We start from the raw sequence: 24,894 nt of genomic DNA on the forward strand, positions 1-24,894 counted from the left end.
ATCCAAAAAATTTGTGATTTTTTGTGTTATAATAGGCTTTTAAAAAATTTTTTTGGAATTTAATAAACCCTGAGCGCTAAAAAAGCCAGAATATAAAAACACGGCATCTCATACCTGTCAAAGTTGCATAAAAGTCAATGGGAACAGTCCCATTGATTTTTGGTTGTGTCGGGGGTTTCGGGCAATTTCACAATGTTTTCAATGTTTTCGGAGCTTTTTTTCAGGGAAAATTCACAAAAAAAATCTTGAAAATCGGAGCTTTTCACGCAAAGGTAATTTTTGGGAAAATGTAATAATAAGCATAAAAACCTGAATGGCTTAGATCGGAGTTTGTAGCAGCCGATATTGAGATAAATTCGGACCTACCCAATATTCCACGAAAACCTGAAAAATCCTTTGTGAAAGATTCGGCCGAATACCCAACAGAATCCGAACCCTAATTTGCATATGCAAATTGGGGATGGGAAGGGGAAAACATTACTTCCTTGTTTTCTGACAAAAAGTCACACAATTTCCCTCCCCGCCCCTAATTTGTATATGCAAATTAGTATTCAGATTCGGTTCGGCCGGGCAGAAGGATTCGGCCAAATCCTGCTGAAAAAGGCAGAATCCCGAACCGAATCCTGGATTCGGTGCATCCCTACTATTTTCACACACAACAACCTTAAACAGTGGGCGCACTCACACAAACACCTGAGTCATTTGCGAGCCATTTGTGAAAATGTATTCTCAATGCGAATTCGCAAAAACTGGAGGGACAGGCACAGCATTGCAATATTTTAGCGGTTAGGAAAAAACATGGACAATACAAGCATTTGTGAATAAATACTGTATGCGCTGCGCGAACTTTATGAATGACCCCCTTTGTGTCCAAATTAATAAAGTGCATGGGCTTTATTCATTTGGACACAATAACAGAACTGCACACTTTGGTAAATAGGTTCGTTAGTGTAAAGAGAAGCGTATGTAGCTCCTTAGTACCCCTGTACAACTCCATGTAATGAGCAGATAAATATTCTGTTTGTTTTACTTGTCACTCCAGCGCCCGCTCCATTCTCCTCGTCCCCATGGATTCCACAGGCGAATTAAATCCACGCACCCATCCCTGTAAACCTGAAACAAGAAGGGTTCCTTATGTGTGATATAAACTGTAGCAAAACTGCAACGTTTTCTTTTTTTATTTGACAAAACCAGCTGTATCGCAGTTAGACAATACTCGTTCATTTATAAACATTGGGCACATTTGCTCGTGTGCAGTAACCCATGACAATCAGTCAACTGTTGCTTTCATTATTCAACCTGCAGCTGACTAAATTGGTTGTAATAGGTTACTATTTACCCAGTAAATATAGAGAGAGAGCATGTCCCTATACTCTATAGTGTGTATTTGTGACCATATAATAAGTTTTGCATTAAGACTAACCTGAGCGGTGTCCGTTACAGCGTAAGCATGCAGAGCCACTAGGCCATTAGCAATCCGAATATTTTCTGGGCACTTCTAGAAACAAAAGCAAACGCAAGCTTACCGTCAGTAACACTATAGACTTTTCAAGCTGGAATACTTAAATGCACAGAATGCCGAGAAAAAAAAGCTGCTATGCTTTTGTAAATATTTTACTTTTCACAAATGTATGTAGGTAAGTATGCAGCATGAAGAATATGTAGACTGTCCATGCAAACATTAAAGGAATATTGTCATGGGAAAATGATCAAATGCTCCAGCAGAATTCGGCACTGAAATCCGTTTTTCAAAAGAGCAAACTGATTTTTTTATATTTAATTTTGAAATCTGACATGGGGTTAGTCAGTTTCCCAGGGGCCCCCAGTAATGTGACTTGTGCTCTGATAAACTTCAGTCACTCTGCACTGCAAGTGCAGCCCATCATCAGAACAATGGGAAAGTAACCAGATAGCAGCTCCCTAACACAAGATAACAGCTGCCTGGTAGATCTAAGAACAGCACTCAATAGTAAAATCCAGGTCCCACTGAGACACATTCAGTTACATTGAGTAGGAGAAACAACAGCCTGCCAGAAAGCAGTTTGTCACATGACCAGGCAAAATGACCTGAGATGGAGCCTACACACCAATATTACAACTAAAAATACACTTGTTGGTTCAGGAATGAAATTTTATATTGTAGAGTGAATTATTTGCAGTGTAAACAGTGTCATTTAGAAATAAAAACGACATCATAAAAAGAATCTCTTTAACTAAGCACCCTTGTAGCTACTGTATTCTTACAGAAAATGTGCTGATTCTTATTTACTTCAATTCATATACTGTGTACACTGCAAATAATTCATTCAGCCATTTATATGATTCTCGAACCAATACATTTATTATTTTTTTTAGTTGTAATATTGGTGTATATGTGCATCTCAGGTCATTGTGCCTGCAGGCCCGGATTTGTGGAAAGGCCACCAAGGACCCGGCCTAGGGTGGCAGGATTTTATGGGGCGACATGCTGCCCAACCACACCCACATTGGTTAAAAATTACTGGGGATGTGCAGGAGATACAGGTATGGGACCTGTTATCCAGAATACTCAGGACCTGGAGTTTTCCGGATAATGGATCTTTCTGTAATTTGGGTCTTCATGCCTTAAGTCTTCTAGAAATTCATTTAAACATTAAATAAACCCAATAGGCTGGTTTTGCTTCCAATAAGGATTAATTATATCTTAGTTGGGATCATGTACAAGCGACTGTTTTATTATTACAGAGAAAAAGGAAATCATTTTTAAAAATGTGGATTATTTGGATAAAATGGAGTCTATGGGAGACAGCCATTCCGTAATTCAGAGCTTTCTGGATATAGGGTTTCCAGATAAGGGATCCTATACCTGTACAATATTTTTTTTTAATTTCCCATGCGGCAATCTCTATTGCTCAGGTCCCCGATGAAAATTTGCATGAATAAAGGAGCAACGAAAGGCATTGGGCCTAGGGGTGATCGGTATGTAAATCCAGCCCTGTGTGCCTGGTCATGTGCTTTCAGAAAGAGCCAGCACTTTAGGATGGAACTGCTTTCAGATAATCTAATTCAGATAAGCTTCAGATAAGTACTGTTGCTAGGCTGCTGGGGGGGGGGAGGGAGGGGTGATATTACTCCAAATAGCAGTGCAGCAGCAAAGAGCGACTGAAGTTTACAACAGCACATGACTGGGGGACACGGGGGAAACTAACAACATGTCAAGCCCCATGTCAAATTTCAAAATTACATTTTAAAAAATCTGTTTATTCTTTTGAAAAATGGATTTCAATGCAGGATTCTGCTGGAGGAGTGCTATTAACTGATGCATTTTGTAAAAAAATAAATAAATAATAAAACGTTTCCCATGACAGAATCCCTTTAATACCACTCCTATAATTATTCTTCTCTTGATCCTGCTGCCCTTCTTTTCTCCACCCTGCTGTTCATTGTCTTTTCCATCTTTCACTCATTGGCTATCACTATTGCTTATTGCCTCCTGCTGTCCCTCCCTTTACTCCTTGCTGTTTTTCATTGCACCTTATTATTGGATGAAAACAGAGTTTGCTAAAGTTCACCAGAGGAGAAATCTACAGCCCCCTACTAATGTTCAAAAGATTTGGGGGGGAGGGGCAGTTTTTTCTGGGTATATTGTTAAAGGGCAAAAATAGACCTCACCCTTTATTATTATTATTATTATTAATAATAATAATATGTACCTAAATCCCCTCTTCAAGTGAATAGAGAGTTGTCGAGTTCACCTCCACAGGCCTGTATTTCATTAAAGTGCCCAAGGGATTGTGCCTAAAAAGTCAAGGCTGCCTATATATAAAATTTAACAAACTGTTTTTTGGGACTTAGAAAAATGTTGCACTAAAAATTGAGCAAGTCCTATAAACTCCATTGCACTTCTCCTGGTCTGAACTGGCAAAGGCAAGTCTGGCGAATGAGGTAACGTTCAGTAAAATCCGCATCTTAGTGAATTTGCGGAGTTATGTCCATTCGCCAGAGTGAAAATTCACCTGGCGTTAGAGTGCGGAGCAACGCTACCGTCTATCTCCTTCGCTAGCAAAGTGATGCCTCCACCATTAGGAAATCGGCAAAGTCCCGGTGGGTGGTAACTAGCGAATTGACACTAGTGTTAGCCACTTCGCCCTTTAGGGAATCTGCCTCTATATCCCTAAAAATCCTCTGCAAGTGAAAAGAGAATTGTGGAGTTCCCTTCTGGCACACTGTGGTAAACTCTAAATTCTCCCCTATACTGTAAATATTTACTGTATATACCCCATTGTTTGAGGTTGGATTGGAGAAAATACAAGTCAAAGTTCAAACATGGAACTCTGTGTCAGAATATTCCCCATAGTTCCTACAGAGCTGTGTTTTAATTTGTTTCAATGCAACTAATTCTAATCTGAGCAAAAGCTGAGTGCGGTACTAACGTTGGCAGGATCATTCCCTTTGCGTTCATCCCGGTATTCCATCTACAGAAATGGGAATTGATAGCAAAGTTATTGCAATGCGCTTAATACAGGAGACACAAACATTATTCTTATCTGTCCATTAAAGGGATCCTGTCATTGGAAAACATGTTTTTTTCAAAACGCATCAGTTAATAGTGCTACTCCAGCAGAATTCTGCACTGAAATCCATTTCTCAAAAGAGCAAACAGATTTTTTTATATTCAATTTTGAAATCTGACATGAGGCTAGACATTTTGTCAATTTCCCAGCTGCCCCTGGTCCTGTGACTTGTGCCTGCACTTTAGGAGAGAAATGCTTTCTGGCAGGCTGCTGTTTTTCCTTCTCAATGTAACTGAATGTGTCTCAGTGGGACATGGGTTTTTACTGTTGAGTGTTGTTCTTAGATCTACCAGGCAGCTGTTATCTTGTGTTAGAGAGCTGCTATCTGGTTACCTTCCCATTGTTCTGTTGTTAGGCTGCTGGGGGGAAGGGAGGGGTGATATCACTCCAACTTGCAGTACAGCAGTAAAGAGTGATTGAAGTTTACCAGTTACATGACTTGGGGCAAATGGGAAATTGACAATATGTCTAGCCCCATGTCAGATTTCAAAATTGAATATAAAAAAATCAGTTTGCTCCTTTGAGAAATGGATTTCATTGCAGAATTCTGCTGGAGAAGCACTATTAACTGATTCATTTTGAAAAATTTTTTTTTTCCCATGACAGTATCCCTTTAAGATTAAGTGGCTTGTAAAATATTGGATAACACAATGGTTTCTAAATAGTGACAATTGGGACTAAAAGAGAAAAGTCTCAGATGGTCTCAATAAATTTGACCACTTGAGTCACAATCTCTGCCAATCAGAAAGGAGATTCACTGTGACAAGGCCAAGTCAATAAATAAGCAAAAGGGTCTTTGCGTGGACTCCTCGTTTTAATTACAGCATGATAGTTTACCTTTTAATTGTGCAGTTCTTCGCTTTATTCTTATGGCTGCATTTACATCCAAGCTTAATGACAATGTCCATAACCCCCGGCTATATAAAAACAGGATATTGGCAAGAAGCCTTACCGCATTTGGAACATTGTATCTACTGTTCTGGGTCATTACTTCCTGTGAATAAGAAACATTTACACATGAATTAGCTTATATAATGCATATCTTAATGGTTTTATAAATAAACAAATTAGTGGTTTTTATACTTTTCAGCTGGTGTTTCTAGTAGCGTCCAATGCAATGGGAGAAGAGGCAGCTTAAAGGTCAAACATAGGAAGATCTAGAGGTGAATGGGAAAGTAATACCTTGGGTATCCCCAGAATGTCACTTTAATTATAATGTTGTATAAATCTCTAACCATATTATGGGCAGAGGGACACTAGGCTGAATCCTGGACCTCAAAGGGACCTTAGATGAAGAATATTTTGATTGATCACAAGTTCAGATAGACCTGCAAAAGTTCTAAAGCTTTGATTGGCTATAGATTGCCAGTTGATGTTAATGCTCTTATTGGCTAAAGCTAACAATATAAGACAAAAGAAAGAAAGCTCCAGGTAGTAGTTCAACTGTAGCACCTTCAATAAGAAGCTTGGAGCTCTCTTCCTTTTTCATAAATTGTTAGCTTACAACTTTACATTATTAGAGACAATATTGTATTTGAAGATCACTACAGCCACCAGAATTGTATTCTGTGGGTGGTATTGGCTATAGGTTGGTCTATCCTTATCAATGAACTACTGTAAGTTTCTGGGTAGGCCACCGGTGGTGATGGGCGAATAAATTTGACAGGCGTGAATTCTCTGTGAATTTCTGCGTTTTGCCGCTGGTGAATAAACTAGTGAAACTGCAGCAAAATATTGGTAAAAAAAATCTGCTGCGTCAAAACAATTTGGGTGCACGTCAGAATAGTAGCGCATAAAAATTGTCAAAATTATTTGGGCGCCCATTGACTCTAATGCATTTGGAGAAAATAGGCTTGTGTATAAAAATTGCCACGGGAGTCGAAATTTACAATAAAATAATTTTGACATCCATTGACTTCAATGCGTTTTGCAAATTGTTCGCCAATTTGCGAATTTCGGTAAATTCTCCCATCACTAGCCACCTTTTTTTCAAAGTCCGATTTTATCTCAACATTTTCTGCTACAAAGGCCAATCAAATCTGCTCAGATTTTTTTACGCTTCTTTAATATTAATTTTTTCCTGAAAATTTGCTTTGATTTGATTTCCCGTTTTTTTTGGATTTTTCACCTGAAAACTCTGATTTCTTATCCTTTTTTGCTAAAAACTCTGAAAATTTCAGGGAATTGCATGAAACCCAGCGCACATCAAAAAATCATTGGGACTTCTCCCATTGACTTATATGCAACCTCGACAGGTCTGATTCAGACTTTTCCATCCTCAGGGTTTAATAAATTCAGAAAAAATTGTGATTTTTTAAAAGTCTGATTTTATACAAAACAATCAAAAATTTTTGGGGAATTTTTGCATTCAGAGTTTAGTAAATAACCCCCTTAGTAGCCACAACATGTTATTTGTATCTCAAATTAAATGAGTCTGTTAACGTTTATGGAGCCCAATAGGAGATGTTGATAGTGGGACACACTATGACTTTCTTACCGCTTCTTCACTGCTACATGTGATCAGCGCACTGTGTTTTGATTTATGGACCATCTCCCATATATCAGAATGATGCAGGTCTTCTCCCTTCAGCTTCAATGTTATTGTTAAGGCTCCTGTAAAGTTGACCAAGGCTTCTGCTGGATCTCCCCAGTCCAAGTTTTGGTATCCCCCAAGAAATCTGAAAAAAGAGAAAATGTAGGTATTTTCAAGCTCTTCTCTCCAGTCCTTGTTCAACTGTTCCAGACTTACATCAGAGCAAGATTTTACACTTGTAGTTTATTATTCATAAGCCAGTAGCCTGGACCTTCCATTAATTCCAGGGATCCCTTGGCAGTTTTCCTCTATAGAAATAAATTTATGTTCATACATAAACATTTAATATGTTTACTGCCATAGTGATCTGAACACTAGGGAAGATATTGGTCATCTTGGTCTGCCCAGCATTGTTATTCAGGGACCTATGCATAATGGCATGTCAACTATTGGTCAACTTATTTGGTATGAGATCCCCCTCCTATGTAGAGGAACCTGCATCAGTATTCTATGAACCCAGTTTTAATTGGATGTTTTCTTTTTCAGCAAGGATTAGTAAGTGCTTGTTGAGCATTTATAAAGACTATGGACCAAAAAAAGGACCTTTAGTATTGTGTAAACAGAAAGAACCAACCTTTACTATCTTGTAAACTGAAGAACCTAAACACCTTTGCAGTTGGTCTTATTTGGCGTGTTAGAGTATCAATAAAGACCTTTCTGCTCTCCTATCTTTTTCAATAGTGTCCTGTATTTACAGTGTTGCTAGAGGCTAGAGCCTGGGGTCCCCCACCCCAGTCGGTAGCTGAAGCTCCTCCATACAGCATGGCCAGTCACCCCCCCACCACCGGCACACAGCGCAAACCTTACTTTCTCCTTGCAGCCACAATTGGGGTGAGGGGAGGGCCAGCATCCACATGTCCCGGTGGGGGGGGAGCCTGGATCTCTGACCCTGTGAATTTATATTGAAAGAACATGCCACTGTGTGTGTTTTTCAAAAATCACCAAAAGGAGTCCTAGTGGTCATCCTACACAACAAGGTACTAATTGAATCAGTGTTGGATTGGGGTGCCCGGGGCTCGACATAGCTGTCGTCTGGGGCCCCCCAACCCAGTAGTCAGCTCCTCCATACTGCACCGGACAACCACAGCATGGATTGCACTTCCTCCTTGCAGTGCCGATTGGCCTGGGGGATTCTGGTGCCCATGTGTCCTGCTGGGGGGAGTGGTTGTTGGTAGGGTTGCCACCTAGCCGGTAAAAATGATGCTTAATGCCAATATTATTAATAGGAAAAAATGGCAAGAACATAGGAAGGCCGGTATTTTTTTTCGGAAAAGGTTGCAACCCTAGTTGTTGGTGAGACTTGGAGCCCGCCATGTTTTTTCCCGGTTTCCTGCTGACCCAGTTCAACCCTGAATTCAAGATGTTCATGTTACATTGTCTACAATATCTGCTGGGCTTTACTTGGCATATGCTTTCTCCAAAAGGCATGGCCAGTATTCCTTTGTGCAGCTGGGCCGAACAGAAAAGAAGTCGCCATTCACAAAAGGCAGCCGGTCGTCTATCACGACATCCACCCATTCCCCAGAACACCAGAACTGAAAAAAAGATATAAGCTTTCATTAGTGATACAGACAATGGTAGATAAATTCACCATTATGGGTACATGTTCATGGAGCCCACTGTGGACATTTACAGATTTTATGCAAAAATCTAAATTTGGGTGGAGTTCCCCTTTAATGCAAGTTTGACTACGGACAATGGCCTTTATATTGAGGTGAGATATAGATGCCGGAACAAGATGGACATCACCGTGACATTCTTTAAAACAAATTAGAAATACATAAGGAAACTTGTCAAAATTAATTACACAGTGAGAAAGAAAATCATTTCTATGCAGCTTGTGCTTAACATATTAATCACATTATCATGTCGTCAATTAGCAAAAAAAAAATGATTATCCACCATTAAATCAACTCTTATAGCTCGTGTGCATCATTTCTTAACCACAACCCTTCCTCTGTATAATTAATGAATATTCAAACATGCATTCAATCCGTAAAGCATAAGAATAAGCTATACTAAAATAAAAAAACTGAAATAAAATAATGGTAATATTATTATTAACTGTACCATACCCGGAAATGGAAGATTCCAGTGTAGTTTTTAGTAAACCCTTGATCAGCTGGAATGATGTTTCTCAGTAAATTTTTTTTCAGTGTAACACAACCAATCGTAGACAAGACCCAGCAATCACCTGAAGGGAAAGTAAGAAACAATAGAGGTTCATTTACCAAAGTAGCAGCAAAATTCCATGTTATGTTCTTACAGTGCAGTGTTTTTCCCAGACTTTTAGCATCCTTGCAGGTGTCCACTGTATGGTTTCAGGTCAAATTTTTCTTACTGTATCTCATCACACACTGGTTGCAGTTGGTCAGTTGGCTGTGTTGACACAACCCTCTTAGGGAACCCTTGTGTTCACACTCCCTGTACTTAATTTGTGATTGCATTTATAAATGATCCTTTTGAGTCAAAAAGGACTTCAGTCATTCTGCTTTGGGTATTACATTGTGTAAGTCAATGAGTAGGCTACTTTGGGTATGAATCTGTGCAGATTAATGAGTATTACACTTTGCACGTCAATGTATAGGGTCCTCTGAGTATTACTTTGTACAGGTCAATGAGTAGGCTGCTCTGGGTATTACTTTGTGAAGTTCAATAAGTACTCTGAGTAGGAATCTGTGCTGATTAATGAGTAGAGGGCTCTGGGTATTACTCTTTGCAGGTCAATGAGTAGGATGCTCTGGATATTGCTCTCTGCAGATCAATGAGTACGTTTTTCCTCTGTGCAGGTCAATCAGTAGGCTGCTTTGGGTACTTCTCTATGTAGGTCAATGAGTAGGCTACTCTCGGTATTCCTCTGTGCAGGTCAATGAGTAGGCTGGTCTGGGTATTGTTCTCTATGTAGGTCAATTATTAGTCTGCTCTGGGTACTCTTCTGTGCAGGTCAATGAGTAGGCTGCTCTGGGTATTCCTCTGTGCAGGTTAATGAGTAGGCTGCTCTGGGTATTTCTGTGTGCAGGTCAATGATTAGGATGCTCTGGGAATTGCTCTCTATGTAGGACAGTGAGTGGGCCCAGTATTCCTCTGTGCATGTCAATGAGTAAGCTGCTGTGGGTATTGAACTCAATTTAGGTCAATGATGAGTAGGCTACTCTGGGTATTGCTTTGTGCAGGTCAATGAGTTGGCTACTCTGGGTACTTCTCTGTGCAGGTCAATGAGTAGACTACTCTGAGTATTGCTCTGTGCAGGTCAATGAGTAGACTACTCTGGGTGTTGCTCTGTGCAGGTCAATGAGTAGGCTGCTCTGGGTATTGCTCTGTTCAGGTCAATGAGTAAGCTGCGCTGGGTATTGCTCTTTGCAAGCCAATTAGTAGGCTACTCTGGGTATTGCTCTGTGTAGGTCAATGAGTAGGCTGCTCTGGGATTGCTCTCTATTTAGGAAAATGAGTGGGCTATTCATGGTATTCCTCTATGCAAATCAATGAGTAGGCTGCTCTGAGTATTGCTCTATGCAGGTCAACAAGTAAGCTGCTTTGGGTATTGCTCTGTGAAGGTCAATGAGTAGGCTGCTACGTATTATTCTGTGTAATTCAGTGTGCTGGCTACTCTAGTATTATTCTGTGCAGGTCAGTGACAAGTCAGCTCTAGCTATTACTCTGTTCAGTTCATTGATTAGGCTGCTTTGTGTTTACTCTATGTAAGGCAATGTGTAGTCTGCTTTGTATATTACTGTGTGCAAGTCAATGAGTAGGCTACTCTGGTATTATCTTGTGCAAGGCAGTGAGTAGACTATGTGCAGGCCAGTGAGTGGGCTACTCTGGTCTGTCTCCCAGAAGTACACATTTAGAGAAAACAGTATCTCACCTATTTTACTCTGTAAAATGTCAAAGTAACTTGCTCCATCAACAATTAAATTGGGATTTTTGCAAACTTCCTGTGGGGAAGCAGAAAAAGTGTTAATATTTCATGTATTCCGACCCCAAAAATATTTAATACAGGACTGAGATGAAAAAATAATTCAAAAACCTCTACAACTGAGATCGGTACAGGATCAGCGCAGCTCCCTTTGACTTTTTATAGCACCTCGATAACATTTACTTGGCAACATTTTTCATGGTTTTTTTCACTCGATAAACCTTGGATTTTTAGAGCTTTTAAGAAATGTCTAAAAATCCCAAACTTTTCGAGATTCGTGGTTTCCTGGTCGAGATTCCATTGTTAGTAAATCGGCCCTAGTTGTCGGCTGTTATGGTGTAAAGTTCAGCAACTTTAAACTCTGGAACAGTGTAGACATTTATTCTGGAGGGATAATTGGCATCTTATCATCATCTTATCACATGCGTGACTACTGTACTTACACGTACATGCGCGGCTGCAGCACTTTCACGCGCAAGCGCATCTGACTGTGGCGCTCTAACCCGCATGTGTGGCAGCAGTGTTTCTGGGCACATGCGTGCCAGCGGTGTTCATCGGAGTCCAGTCCAGCCTAGGAGTAGGCAGAAGAGGTAGCTGCCCAGCGCCCCTCCAATCGTTGCGCCCTAGGCAGCTACTTGTGATGTGCGAGCCGGCCCGATACACATGGGAAGGTCGGGTTTGGGCCAACCTTGCTCCCCGACCTTGCACTGCTGGCTTCCAGTTTTATAACGGCGTGACTGCTTGTCCTGCCCCTTTTGTGATGTCATCTGCAGGGCAGGTCTACAAAAGGAACCCGGAAGTCAGATGGGAAAGTCTGGGCCACACAGATGCCAGGAGAAGGCTACCAGCCTGAATTCAAAATGCTTTAGTGAAGGAATAATGGTCTGGGGGCACAGGGAGGACAGCAGGGTCTGGTGACTTTTAAGCTTTAAGGGGGACCCGGCCATGCTATTCTTCTTGGGTCCCCCTTGAGACGTCAAAGAAGCACCGAAAGTCACTGGATGGAGCTTAAAGATGCTGAATGGAGCCGAAGAAGAGGAGAATGAAGAAGACTGTTAATGGCTTTTTCTAACATGTGGGGGGGGGGGGTTACTTTTTTAGCGCTGATGTCTGTGTAGCCTTTTTACTATGGTGTGGGGTTGGGCTTGAGGCCAAGATGGGGCAGGCAGGGACCAGGGGGCCCAGAAAATGTTGTCGTACAAGGGCCTGTGACTTCTGATGGTGGCCCTGGATAAGGCCCCTGGTTCCAATGAAGGCAAACTTGAAGGCTACAGGCAGGGGCGTAACTAGATGCTAGTGGGACCCACAGCAAATTTAGGGTCCTAAACAGTGGCAAATTGGCAAACTTCAAGAGCTTGCAAGAACTACTCTTTGCGCATGGGAAAGAGTGCTAATATGCGCCCTTGATTTTAAAGAATCCGTGAAGAGGTATGTGCCTTGCGCCCCTCCATCTTTGCGCCCTAGCCAAGTGGCTCTTCTCCCTACCCCTAGTTCCATGACAGGCACAATAAAAAAGGATACCAACTGCAAAGTTACTCAGATGCCATCTATTATTAATATAGTAAAAGTAAGAATTTTTTTATTTTTTTAATTTATCTTTCTGCTTTCTCTCCTCCAAGCCTGAATGATGCCAGTTTTCTCATGCACTTGCTTTGTAAAGTGATTATTTGACTTAAGACAGGGGTGTCCAAAATTTAACAACGAGGGCCAGATTTGGTGAGGTGAAAATGTGTGGGGGGCCGACCATTCAGCCGGACATTCTTTGCATAGTGATGCGCCGCTGCGGCTGGTGTCAGCAATAGACACACTCTGGCATGTAGTGACGCGCTGCTCTCTCATACTTCTTTAGGGCTGAAGGTCCAATAGACGTACTGACGTGCCAGAACTAAAGAAGTGTGTGAGAGCGACACGTCACTACGTGCCAATACGTGTCTATTACTAACACCTTCAGCACACAGGAGAAGTATAGACCAAGTGGCAGATCATTTCACTAATGTGCCCAAATATTACTGCTATGGGATTCCTGATCACACTGTGCTGGGGGGCCTCATTATTATTCATTTCATGATGGAGGCTGAGGGCCGGTGTAAATTTGAAAATGGGTCGCAATTGGCCCGCGTGCCGGACTTTGGACATACCTGGCTTCAGAGATATAAATGATCAAGTATTTGTTTTCCTAGCTTGCAGCTCAAATTCCACAATCCTCTGAAATCATGAGAATGCTTAAACTTCTACATGCGCCTACAAGCAGACTCACCGGTGGCCGTCTCCATTGCATTTTCTGTATCTTGAGTTTATCTCTTAAATCAGCTCCTATGATACGTATATCAGCTGGAAATTCTTCATCACAAAACAACACACCCTTCTTCAGGTGGAGTTCCCTCAATGCATGGAAGTCTTGATTCTTAAATATCTTTGGGTTCTCTGAACTACTGCTGAGCTTTGTCTGTTCTGTGTTCCTGTCCATGTTTTCTGGCATCTGTTAAAGAAGGAAATAACCAACATTTTAAGCACATTTTCCCCCCTAACAAATTACCAAAATAAAGCATAAGCTCATAAGGCATAAATTCATAGATCCATGGGGTTCAAGTACTTATCCCCAGACCTTTAGTTAGCTTTAACTGTCAATCACTATAACAACTTCTAAGCCTGAGTAAAGTAATCACATTTTATTCGGGATATATTTCCAGTAGCCTAACACATTTCATGCCAGGCACTTAATTCATAGGCTAGGTACAAGCAGCAAACCAACTTGTATTGAAGGAACAATACCCAACATGAACAAAAACAATCATAGAAATAACTTAACTTTCAACTAGAACAAAGGCATGGATTTCAGTAAATCCCCAGAAAGATCAGGGTAGTTATATAACCACAGAATCAATGGTAACATATTACACAGTTCATGCTCAAACAAAAGCCTGATCAGCAGAGAAAATATCCATCTAACCTCCCTTTCGTTAAACACTTCTCGGTCTTAAAAATATTCACGTAATGCCAGAAGCGGTTATTAATTGTTGGTCCCAACAGAGCATGATGGGAAATGTTTTGTTACATACCATAAGTATCCTTATTCCATCTATTGTCATTCCGTTATGTGTTTATTTTCTTACACAAATTCTGGGTTTGAAAAATGTCTCCTTAAAGTGAACTTTCAGTATCATGGATACAAAAGCAATATCATTAATTAAAGTGATTTGCTATTTTTATAGTGATGCTCTCAAACATTCAAGCTATTGTTTGGTTTGTATTGTGAATGTCATCCTTATCATTTACAGTAGGGGGTACATTATCCCTTATAATACACGAGTGATACTTAGAGTTCCCTGTATAACTCAGCCTGCAGCCTTGTGTCTTTATATGGTCACAGAACCCCTCAGTAACTTCTAATATCCTTATCATTTACAGTAGGGGGTACATTATCCCTTATAATACATGAGTGATACTCAGAGTTCCCTGTATAACTCAGCCTGCAGCCTTGTGTCTTTATATGGTCACAGAACCCCTCAGTAACTTCTAATATCCTTATCATTTACAGTAGGGGGTGCATTATCCCTTATAATACATGAGTGATACTCAGAGTTCCCTGTATAACTCAGCCTGCAGCCTTGTGCCTTTATATGGTCACAGAACCCCTCAGTAACTTCTAATATCCTTATCATTTACAGTAGGGGGTACATTATCCCTTATAATACACGAGTGATACTTAAAGTTCCCTGTATAACTCAGCCTGCAGCCTTGTGTCTTTATATGGTCACAGAACCCCTCAGTGACTTCTAATATCCTTATCATTTACAGTAGGGGGTACATTATCCCTTATAATATATGAGTTATACTCAGCGTTCCCTGTATAACTCAGCCTTGTGCCTTGTGCCTTTATATGGTCACAGAACCCCTCAGTGACTTCTAATATCCTTATCATTTACAGTAGGGGGTACATTATCCCTTATAATACATGAGTGATACTCAGAGTTCCCTGTATAACTCAGCCTGCAGCCTTGTGTCTTTATATGGTCACAGAACAAACCCTCAGTGACTTCTAATATCCTTATCATTTACAGTAGGGGGTACATTATCCCTTATAATACACGAGTGATACTCACAGTTCCCTGTATAACTCAGCCTGCAGCCTTGTGCCTTTATATGGTCACAGAACAACCCCTTAGTGACTTCTAATATCCTTATCATTTACTGTAGGGGGTACATTATCCCTTATAATACATGAGTGATACTCAGCGTTCCCTGTATAACTCAGCCTGCAGCCTTGTGCCTTTATATGGTCACAGAACCCCTCAGTGACTTCTAATATCCTTATCATTTACAGTAGGGGGTACATTATCCCTTATAATACATGAGTGATACTCAGAGTTCCCTGTATAACTCAGCCTGCAGCTTTGTGTCTTTATATGGTCACAGAACAAACCCTCAGTGACTTCTAATATCCTTATCATTTACTGTAGGGGGTACATTATCCCTTATAATACATGAGTGATACTCAGCGTTCCCTGTATAACTCAGCCTGCAGCCTTGTGTCTTTATATGGTCACAGAACCCCTCAGTGACTTCTAATATCTTTATTTATACAAGTGGGATTATTTAACATAACATGGGACAAAAAGGTTGTAATATAAAAAAAAAACTAACTCATAAAAACACTTTCATGAATGTCATTTACATTTTTATTTGGCTAAGTGCCAGTGCAGAGGTGTAATAAAGAGTACAACATTTGCAACATGATTCCCTTGAATGCAATTTCATAATTACTCTGTATGAGTCATTACCCAATTTCCTGGAAAAACAATTACCCACTTTATTCCTTTAAATTGCCTTTAGCTGTTAAAGAGTACTAGTGAGTGTAAACGTGGGTGAGCCACAGATATCACATATCTGATCTGTACATACATATACTTTTTTTTATCCTTTGGAAACTATGTAGGTGAATTAAAGGGGATCCCATAGACAACAATTAATAATAATCATGTATTGGATTCTTGTCAAACAAGATGGTGAAAGAAGGGCAAGATAGAGATACAGGTATAGGATCCCTTATCCGGAAACCCGGTATCCAGAAAGCTCCGAATTACGGAATGGCGGTCTCCCATAGACTACATTTTATCCAAATAATCCAAATTTTTTAAAATGATTTCCTTTTTCTCTGTAATAATAAAACAGTAACTTCTACTTTATCCCAACTAAGATATAATTAATCCTTCTTGGAAGCAAAACCAGTCTATTGGGTTTATTTAATGTTTAAATTAATTTCTAGTAGACTTAAGGCATGAAGACCCAAATTACAGAAAGATCCGTTATCCAGAAAACCCCAGGTCCCGAGCATTCTGGATAACAGGTCCCATACCTGTAGTAGGAAAAAGTGTAGCCAGTAGGGCAAAAATGAGACAGTAGGACAAGATGGGGATAGTAAGTCAAGATGGAGACCATAGGACACGATTGGGATAGTAAGACAAGATGCAGAGAGTAGGATAAGATGGGGATAGTAAGACAAGATGCAGAGAGTAGGATAAGATGGGGATAGTAAGACAAGATGCAGAGAGTAGGATAAGATGGGGATAGTAAGACAAGATGGAGAGAGTAGGATAAGATGGGGATAGTAAGACAAGATGGGAAAAGTAGAGCAAGATCAACAGTAGGACAACATGGGGACAGCAAGAAAAGTTGGTGGTAGTTGGTTCAACATAGAAATAGTATAAAAAGATGGTGACAGATGTGCAAAAGGTTGACAGCTGTATAATTGTAGACAGTAAAGCAACATTGCGCTAGTGTATTTGAAATGTTGATAGTACAACTCCCAACACCCATAGAAAGCTGAAGGTTACTAAAAGTTGTGGTACAACAGCAGCTCAAGGGCCATAGGCCAGACAGCTCTAATTCACCTACATTAAGGGGCCCTACCAAATATATGCCATGGGCTGCTCATTAATATAGAGGTCTAGTTTTGAATTTTATTTTATGCCATTTATTGTTTTGTTGTTGAAAGTAATTTGCTTGAGAATACTGTCACATGGGCCACATCATGCTGCATGTTTCTACTTCCAAAGTTTGCATGATATTCCCTTGATAGTTAATCAGAGAGCAGTTGCTGAGGTCAAACTTTGTGGAGTAGCTCCTGGGTGAGTGACAGTCAAAGTTTGGCAGGACTAAGTGACTGCAACATCTGCTAGGGATCAAGGTTAGTAGACTTGAAGCTGGACCAGTGGTGTCCTGGGCACTTTTCCTTCATTGTCTTGGTGGGAGCTGTTCTTGCTACCCCTCCAATCAGAGTCAAATTCTACTAATGGTTTGCCAGTCCAATTGTCTGCCAAGCCCTATGTTTGTCACACTAATTCTCTCCAACGTGGACTGTCCACAGATATTTATTTTGTCTTATGGCAAGTAGCCATAGTAAGTAACATGGCAAGTAGTGACAAGCTCAGAAAGTGTTTTGCCTCAACCAGAATAATCAACCCCTACCCAACAAAGAAAAGGATTTTTATGGTGACACAAAATAGAGAGTGACCAGTCCCATTGGAATGGTTCATGTGTGTGCAGGGAAGGGCTGCTAGAGACAAGAGTTATGTGGACTGCTACAACCCTGACTTTATGAGATGCCACAAAACATAAACAGCCTTAATCACCATAAAATTCAAAGAGATATTTTTTCTTTACATATAAACAATACTAAATATAAGGGAACACTACCAGAACCAGAAATTCCTGTAAGTCAAAGGCTGGGAAGATGGTGAACAGAAGAAGTGGAAGCTTCAAAATATGGACAATGCAGCAATGCTGCAGGGTTCCTGCAATCAGATCAACTTTCCAATAGTTTTTGATCGTCTCCCAGATTTATATATTGGGGATGAATGACAAGTTGGAATGGTCTGGTCCTATCTGAATATAGTTGGGACTTAAGAGTAGGGATGTAGCGAACGTCGGAAAAAAAGTTCGCGAACATGTTCGCGAACGTCCGGACAAAAATGCGAACGGTTCGCGAACATTGCGAACCCCATAGACTTCAATGGGAAGGCGAATTTTAAAAGCTAGAAAAGACATTTCTGGCCAGAAAAATGATTTTAAAGTTGTTTAAAGGGTGCAACGACCTGGACAGTGGCATGCCAGAGGGGGATCAAGGGCAAATATGTTTCTAAAAAATCCATTGTTGACACAGCGCTGCATTTTGTGCTGTAAAGGGCAGAAATCACACTACGTCACTCAGGTGGTGTTTCTGGAGACGGTATTATTATTGATATTTAGACAGAATGTGAAAAAACTCACACAGCTAGGTGGCAGTGGTTTGAAGAACAGATGCAGATGAGAGATCAGCAGCAGGACAGACAGCTGCCCACAGCAGCTACATACAGAGCACTGCAGTAGAAGGTAGATTACTAGCCAGCAAAGCTACCTAACCTGAAATGTCCCTCAAATCCCTGCAGAGTTCTGTCCCTACAATACAGAGCAATATCAAGTAGATTACTAGCCAGCAAACTTACTATCAACTGTCCCTCAAATCACTAACAGCTCTCTCCCTACACTAGCTCTTGCAAACACACACAGGCAGAATGAAAAAACGCTGCAGGGCTTCAGTTTATATATGGAAGGGGAGTGGTCCAGGGGATGTGGGGGTGGTCCAGGAGGGAGAGCTTCCTGATTGGCTGCCATGTATCTGCTGGTCTGGGGTGAGAGGTCAAAAAAAAGCGCCAGGTAAGGCGAACCCGAAATGGCGAACGTCGCGCGACGTTCGCGAACATTCGGCGAGCGCGAACAGCCGATGTTCGCGCGAACAAGTTCGCCGGCGAACAGTCCGCGACATCCCTACTTAAGAGTGTACACAGGATAAGAAGTCAGCACTCACCAAAGGGATACAACTTTAATCAGGTGCATGTCTCAGGCAGCCACTTCCAGCCGAAGTTTAGACACTTTTCAAATTAGACAGCATTAACTTCAATTCTATCTTTCTGATTAAAAGGGGTTTAAATAGGGCAGTTGCTTAGGGCATGCACATAGTGGGTAGGTCAGGTGGCACCACAAAACCCGAATAGTAGATATAGTGATGAAAGATGGAGACAGTTGGGCAAATGAAGATAGCAAGGCAAGAAGAAAACAGTAGGGCAAAATGTTGACAAGATGACAAACTTAGGGCAAAATCTAGAGACTAGCACAAGGTGAAGACAGTAGAGCGAGATGGACAGTAGAGTAAAATGATGACAGTAATACAAGATGATAACAGTAGGGCAAGATAGGGACAGTGGTACAAGATGGAAACAGTAGAGAAAGTTTGAGAATAGTTCAATATGTTCAATATGTTCAGACAGTAGAGCATTATAGAGGCTTCAGCACAACTCTTTGCACTTAATTAGCATTATTAGTACTTGTAAATAAACAAAGAGATTACCAAGTTAAGAAAGAGTATTGGAGTGGCAGGACAGCTCAGTCTCGACCAAAATGTCACACTCAGTGAATATACAGAGACACGATGTTAAATTAGTGGAATGGGTAGTACTCTCACAACACTATTCACACCTTCAGAAATATGTCCTTGTGTAATACTTACATGTATTCACTGGTGTTTGCTCTTCACTGACAATTCTGCTCACTCTACAAGGTCATCCAGTCTGTGTCTCCGGGTTCCAGAGAAAGAACCTGACTTCTCCTGGGTCCACCTATACTAATAAAATGGAACGGATGTTGCAACACACATGGACTAAATACATTTGAATACATCAGGACACCTACAGTACATTCCCCATGTGAGAGGCAAACCTGACACAACAAACAGGTCAAAACATGATTCATAAGATTTCTATGGAAGTGCTATGACGATTTCTATGGAAGTGCTTCTTCTAGGCCACTCTTCCATACATACCAGTGTGATGCAGAGCCCCTGATATGGTTGGCTGGTGCACGTTACCCCCCAGTTCAGGCAATGGACCATCCCTAGTCTCAACACTTTAGTCCCTACTCTGGGTCAGTAATACCCTGGGATATTAATCCTTCTAGTATCCTCGGCGGAGCCTTGAGCTGCTCAACTATATATCCTTTCTATTATTATTTATTATTATTAACATGTATTTATATAGCGCCAACATATTGCGTAGCACTGTAAAGTAAATGTGATTATGACGGGGCGTGTCCTGCATGGCGTCCGGGTAGGCAGCAGCAACTGCGTGCTCCGTGCGGGGATGTTATAATCCTGCCGAAAATCCTGCTTTTCTACATACCTTTCCACCTGCTAACATCCAGCGTCTCCTGTACCCGACTCGGCGGGTCTGATAATGCGGAGAGCCAAACCCAAACCTGCGGCGCAAGACCAAAATACGTCGCGCGCCATGTCTTCCCAAAATGGCGCTGATACACGTGCACACGGCTCTGCAGATGCACGCTCACCAGGGCTGGGGACGAATGCTGCAGGGAAGCTAGCGAAGTTTGCTAGGGACCCTCTGCCTCAACGTGATTCCAGGGGCACTCCATCTGCAGCTCAAGGCTTACCCTCCCGGCAAGATATGGAGGTAGGAGGGGCACAGCCCCTGCACTCAGTGTCCCCTTCTGCAGCCCCAGAACCCACGCTGTCTGAATTATACCAGGCCATTACCTCCAACCATGCGGCCCTGATAGGGAAAATTGATGAGCTAAAGACTGATTTTGCAATCCTGAAACACGATGTGCAAAATATTAGAGAGAGAACGGGGGAGGCAGAAAGGAGGGTCAGTGACCTTGAAGACTCCGTGGCGCGGTTGTCAGGCCGTATGGCGGCTACAGACAGGCAACTGGCCATTTTGGAGAGTAAAGCTGACGATTTAGAAAATCGCTTAAGGCGCAACAACATTCGGATTCTGGGTCTGCCTGAAAGAGCCGAAGGGGGAGAAACCGAGAAATTTCTGGAACACTGGTTAACTACTACATTTGGCCAAACGGCTTTCTCCTCCACATTTGTCGTGGAAAGGGCTCACAGGGTCCCTGGCAGACCTCCACCTCCTGGCGCCCCACCCAGGCCATTAATAGCCCGTATGCTAAACTACAGGGATAGAGATGCAGCCCTGGCGGCAGCTCGGAAAGCGGGCGACATAATGTTTGAAAACCAACGTATCTCCATCTACCCGGATTTCTCCACTGAGGTCAGGAAGCAGAGGGCAAAATTTACAGAGGCGAAAAGGCAATTGAGACAGAAACAACTACCGTATGCGATGATGTTCCCAGCAAGGCTCAGAGTCACAGACAGAGGGAGAACCCTGTTTTTCACATCACCAGAGGAAGTTATAACATGGATGGAAGAGAGACCCAGGCCGTCGCCGAGGGGAGAACAAGCAGTTTAACCGCTCCTATTTGATCTAGTATCGCTTCGATCTCCTGTACCTGCTCCTCGCGGATAATGGTGGGTCATGGTCGTAACAGTCTATCTACACCCGGGGGCTATTTCTGCAGTGCATCCTCTTCAGGACAGGTAACATAACTTAACATTGACTGTATGCAGGACTTTTGTGTAACTTTCCCCCCCTGCACTGGGGTAGCAGGTTTTTGGACTATTGTTGCGCCTGATCTGGACTCGGTGGGTACACCAACCTCCAAATAGTTAAGTGTTGGACAAGGGTGTAAACCCACTTCAAGCAGGAATATGGAGTGGGTGGGGTGGGAGCGGGTACTAATTAGCTGTCTACACACCGGCTTATTTAAATTTTTGGGTATGTTTTTTGTTAATGTTTTTAGATGTTATGGTGTCTTGAATTCTGAGAGCAATGTATGGGCGACCAAAGGGAGGAGTAATCCCACCGACTTTTTTCTCAGTCATACTGTTTGTTGTGTGTCCTCACTGCATAATGGCCTCGATTAAGATTATGTCATGGAATGTAAGGGGGCTGGGTGACGCGATTAAGAGGCGTCTGGTTTTTGACTTTATACGCAAACACAAGCCCCAAATTATTTTCCTGCAAGAGACCCACCTGGTAGGGGGAAAGGTAATGGCACTAAAGAAACCCTGGATAAGTTCGGCTTATCACTCACTTCACTCTAGTTATTCCAGGGGAGTCACTATATTGTTCAGCAGATCTTGCCCTTTTATAATGGAACAAATCATCTCTGATAAGGAGGGGAGATATATTCTTCTCCATGGTACGCTGCTGGGGAAAAAACTCAATATAGGGAATATCTATGTCCCTCCACCACCCAAGGAGGACTTCCTCCAGGAAGTGATGTATAAGTTGCTCTCCCTCCCTCTTGCCCCTTTCCTTCTCATGGGGGACTTCAATGTAATAGCAGATGCTGCCCTTGACAAACTCCATCCCCCTAGAGTGTCCTCACCTTTTTTTAATAAATGGACCTCAACGTTCAATCTGATAGATTTATGGCGGGTACGTAATCCCGGGGCCAAACAATTTACTTGCTATTCCCCAGGGTATAATACCATGTCAAGGATAGACTTAGCTCTGGGATGCGTGGAACTCAATAAATGGGTCAAGTCTGTGGATATACTTACCAGAGGCATATCTGACCACTCCCCACTCCTACTTACTTTAATGTCATCCTCCGCTCCGGAGGACAGACTCTGGAGACTGAGCCCCTATTGGGCCAAACATGTAGCTATTCGGGAATCTATTCAATATAGTATATCAGATTTTTGGGATCTTAATGTAAACCTTAGCCCAGTTGACCTCGTCTGGGATGCGTTTAAAGTGCATATCCGAGGTGTATTTATTAGCAACATTGCTGCGACAACGAAAATCCAACAGGCAGATATATCTCAAAAATCACAACGGGTAATAGATCTAGAGGCTGACTATGTAAGCTCCCCAACTCGACAAACCCAACAAGCATGGCAACATGGCCAGAGGGACCTAACTCTAGCTCACTTAGAGCTTACAAAAAAACACATACTATACCAGCAAGCCAATGTCTTTGAATTTGGCGATAGAAACGGGAAACTTCTGGCCATGTTGTCTAAAGATAAATCAGTAGACACGACTATACCGGCTGTGAAATTGTTGGACGGTGAGGTGGTCTCTGCCCCGGCCAAAATTAATGAACGATTTGCACAATTTTACTCTGACCTATATCACTCCAAATTGGAAGTTTCCCCTTCGGAGCTGGATGATTACCTAAGGGCGATACATATATTTGAGCTGGAACGTCAGGATGCTGCAGCACTAGGACAAGTTATAACGCAAGCTGAAGTGGAGGCAGCGATCTCGGCTCTTCCAAGTGGGAAAACACCAGGTACAGACGGCTTGCCTGTAGACTGGTATAAGCAAAATGTGAACCTCTTAGCCCCCATCCTCACACAATTGTATAATGGGATAATGGAGGACAAGCCCCTACCGCTTTCCATGAGAGAGGCCCTGATAATTCTTATCCCAAAACCTGGGAAAGACCCTCTTGATTGCTCCTCATATAGGCCGATTTCCCTTCTTAACGTAGACGCCAAAATCCTAGCGAAGGTTCTGGCTACTCGGTTGGCACCCCATTTATCTACCGTCATTTCCCCGGACCAAACTGGCTTTATGCCAGGGCGCTCCACGGACATTAATATAAGGAGGTTGTTTACTAATATTGCCACGACCCATGATAACTCAGGGACTAGGTTGATTGCCTCGTTGGACAACGAGAAGGCATTCGACTCTGTCGAGTGGGAGTACCTCTGGGCCACAATGTCTAGGGTTGGGATACACCCAACATTTATAAAATGGGTTAAAGCACTGTACTATCTCCCAGTGGCAAGGATCCGAACCAACACAAACATATCGAGCACCTTTAAGATCACTAGAGGTACAAGACAGGGATGCCCTTTATCTCCATTTTTATTTGCACTAGCCATGGAGCCCTTGGCCTGCAGTGTGAGATCCTCGCCGGATATTCTGGGCCTCAAACTTGGCGCCTTAAAAGAGGTGATAAGCATGTATGCAGATGACACCCTTCTCTACCTGGCCAATCCGCAGCAAGACCTTTCTACTGCTCTAAGTATTTTTAATACACACACGAAATTCTCAGGTCTAAAGATAAATTGGTCAAAATCAGTGCTCTTCCCCCTCGACCCTCTCCCGAGCATTGTACCTCAGCACGCTTCTGGCCTGCACTGGGTGACATCTTTCAAATACCTAGGCGTGTGGGTCCATGCGGACTTAACTAGATTTGAGGAACTCAATGTCCTACCCATCTTACGTACTATGGAGAGAAAAAAAGAGCAGTGGGCTAGTCTGCCACTCACCCTCCTAGGCAGGATTAACCTCTTTAAAATGGTGCTATTGCCTAAACTCACGTACATCTTTAGACAATCCCCATTGCTGATAGCATCCTCCACTTTCATAAAGCTAAAGAGTCATATGCTGTCTATATTCTGGGCTGGGGCGGCTCCTCGTTTAGCTCTCAATACTTTGCAGTTACCTACTAATCAAGGTGGTCTTGCGGCCCCCAATCTATTCCTTTACTACCTGGCTACACAAATATCGGTGGTCAGGAATTGGGCTCTTTCGTCCCATACAAATGCGGCTACAGTGTTAGAGGCACAAGTGTTGGGGTCGTTTGAGGAGCTCCGCAACCTACCGTATAGAGGAATTAGATACACCACTAAGGCCTCGCCTCTTATGGGAGCCACCATCAAGGCCTGGCACATTGTAGGACGGTTCTATCCGCGTTTACCGCACTGCTGTTCAGTGTTTTCCCCATTGTGGGGTAACCCAAACTTAAAACATCTCTCCGGTCTCCCAGACCCACAGGCCTGGGCTAGGTATAATATCAAATATGTCGCGGATCTTATATCTGAGGGCAAGCTTCTAAGTTTTCAAGAATTGAAGGATAAATTTTCTCTCCCTAATCCCATGTTTTTCAGATACCTGCAGCTCAGACATGCTTGG

Source organism: Xenopus laevis, chromosome 5S (assembly GCF_017654675.1).
Source record: "Xenopus laevis strain J_2021 chromosome 5S, Xenopus_laevis_v10.1, whole genome shotgun sequence".
Lineage (NCBI taxonomy): Eukaryota > Metazoa > Chordata > Amphibia > Anura > Pipidae > Xenopus > Xenopus laevis.